This window comes from Branchiostoma belcheri, unplaced genomic scaffold, assembly GCF_001625305.1.
Source record: "Branchiostoma belcheri isolate BF01 breed outbred unplaced genomic scaffold, Haploidv18h27 scaffold450, whole genome shotgun sequence".
NCBI classification, from domain to species: Eukaryota; Metazoa; Chordata; class Leptocardii; order Amphioxiformes; family Branchiostomatidae; genus Branchiostoma; species Branchiostoma belcheri.
The window spans coordinates 47,758-50,249 of NW_017804077.1; the positions used below are offsets into that span (position 1 = coordinate 47,758).

The 2,492-nt window shown below is 39.4% G+C and overlaps 1 protein-coding gene across 1 annotated transcript in view; it reads left to right on the plus strand.

Moving 5' to 3' along the window:
* The window catches only part of LOC109478863 (low-density lipoprotein receptor-related protein 6-like), a gene marked incomplete at its 3' end in the record, with an annotated part of 35,618 nt that overhangs the window by 28,519 nt on the left and 4,607 nt on the right, over positions 1-2,492 (plus strand). The window lies entirely within an intron of this gene.

The window sequence follows — 2,492 nt, forward strand, 5'->3', positions numbered from 1 at the left end:
GCAGGTTTATAAGCACAACCTATTGATTGATATGCAAATAAAGTGAAGACAATTTTTTGGAAGTCGAAAAAGGAAAAAAAAGTCAGACAAGTCAAGACAAGATGATGCAATGACTAATTTGTCTTCACTTTATTTGCATATCAATCAATAGGTTGTAATTATAAACCTGCTTTCCCCTCTGGTCTCTCAGTCACTGACGAAAGCTAGTGGATACTAGCTGAAACGTCTGACGTTTTCAAAATCATATCCAGTTGCTTGAGTAACTGTTTTTTTGGCGTATCGTATTACCTGGATGTCTAACCTTCATCGACGTAGGAACAATATATTTTCATCATTTTGGTAGGTAGGTAGCTGAGAGAGAGATGTACACGATTAAATGTAAATTATGCAAATGACGACCTAATTTGCATAATTAATGAGGAAATTCTATAATTACATTATAGTACCTTTATAAATGTAATATATGTAATCTATGGCAGATAGAACGTCAACAGATATCAATTATGCAAATGATGACCTAATTTGCATAATTATTGTGAAAATTATATGATTTCTTAATGGTGAATGATGGCAATTCTGTACCTTCTGACATGTAGGTTACTTAAATGTTAACAACACTATACATATATTATGTTAATATAGAGGCAATTTGCGTAATTAATGAGGAAGTTTAAATGAGGATGTTTAAGTGAAATATTGTCAAAGAATAGGAGTTGAGTTTAGAACACCATAAATTAAACTACATTATATCAATTGCCACCTTATTTCCATATTCAATAAAACAAAACATTTACATAAACTCTACATATTTCATGGAGGTATGAAATCTCAGAATTCTTGTTTACATTTTGCACCACTATTCTAAACCTGACCTCTCCGTCTTTCTTTCCTCTCTCAGACTTTCTTTCCTCCCTCCTGGCATATTTCCTACCTCCGTCTATCTTTCCTCTCTCCTGGCATATTTCCTCTCTCCGTCTTTCTTTCCTCTCTCCTGACATATTTCCTATCTCCGTCTTTCTTTCCTATCTCCCGCCATATTTCCTATCTCCGTCTTTCTTTCCTATCTCCCGCCATATTTCCTATCTTCGTCTTTCTTTCCTCTCTCCGTCTGTCTTTCCTATTTCAGTCTTTCTTTACTCTATCCTGACACATTTCTTATCTCCGTCCTTATTTCCTCTCTCCCGTCATTTTTTCTATCTCCGTCTTTCTTTCCTATCTCCGTCTTTCTTTCCTCTCTCCGTCTTTTCTCTCTCAGTCTTTCTTTACTCTCTCCTGACATATTCCCATCTCCGTCTTTCTTTCCTCTCTCCTGACATATTTCCTATCTCCGTCTTTATTTCCTCTCTCCTGTCCTGACATATTTCTATCCTCCGTCTTTCTCTCCTCTCTTTTAACATATTTCGTCTGCATGCGAGTTTCTCTTCTCTCCACGCACGCACGTCGGGAGCGCGGAGAGAGAAGAAATTAACCACATGCAAACGCAAGAGAAATGCGAGTGGAAACGTTTAAACTAAGCCTTAACAGTATATGCTATGCCTTCCTGTCGACCTACACGTGAAACGTTTTCCCAACTGACGTTCTGTTACTTTCTTTCTTTTAGTTTCATTGGATTTTCATCCTTCTCTGTTTCTAATTAATTTCTCTTCCGCGGCACATTTCTTTTGCGTTTGCATTCGAGTTTCTCTTCTCTCTACGCACGTCGCGAGCGCGGAGAGAGAAGAAACAAACAAAACGGTCAATATCATACTGGCATAATATATTGAACGTTTGTTCATGTTTTGACAATTTAACGTTACTGCATGATGTAGGTTATCCGCCTTGCGAGAAGTGAGTTGGATTTGACCTTGATTTTGACCTGAAGGGACTGGACGATTGTTTTCATTCAGCAAGCAGATATAAATTGATAATTTTTTTAAACGTCATTTCATCGCTTTGATTTATCCCCCCAGTTTTCTTTCTTCCCACCCCAGGTTTTTCTTTCTTAGCGCTGAAGATGTTTGTGTCCTCTCCCCAGGTTTTTCTTTCTTCCCATTGAAGATATTTCCCCATGGGACATCCTCAGGATTTTCTTTCTTCGTGCCCGAAAATATTTCTTACCTCTCCTCATGTTTTTCTTACCTCTCTTCATGTTTTTCTTACCTCTCCTCATGTTTTTCTTACCTCTCCCTATGTTTTTCTTACCTCTCCCCATGTTTTTCTTACCCCCCCCCTCTCTCTCTCTCTCTCACACCATTTTGACCCCATTTGGCTTGCCATAGACCGCACGCCAACACACAGACACGCACACACTGTGTCGTCCGTCCGTCAGAAATACGAGAACCGCGCGCGCGCGCACACACACACACACACACATACACACGCACATACACATACACACGTACACACACACACACGCACACACACACACACACACACACACACACACACACACACACACACACACACACACACACACACACACACACACACACACACACACATACACACACACA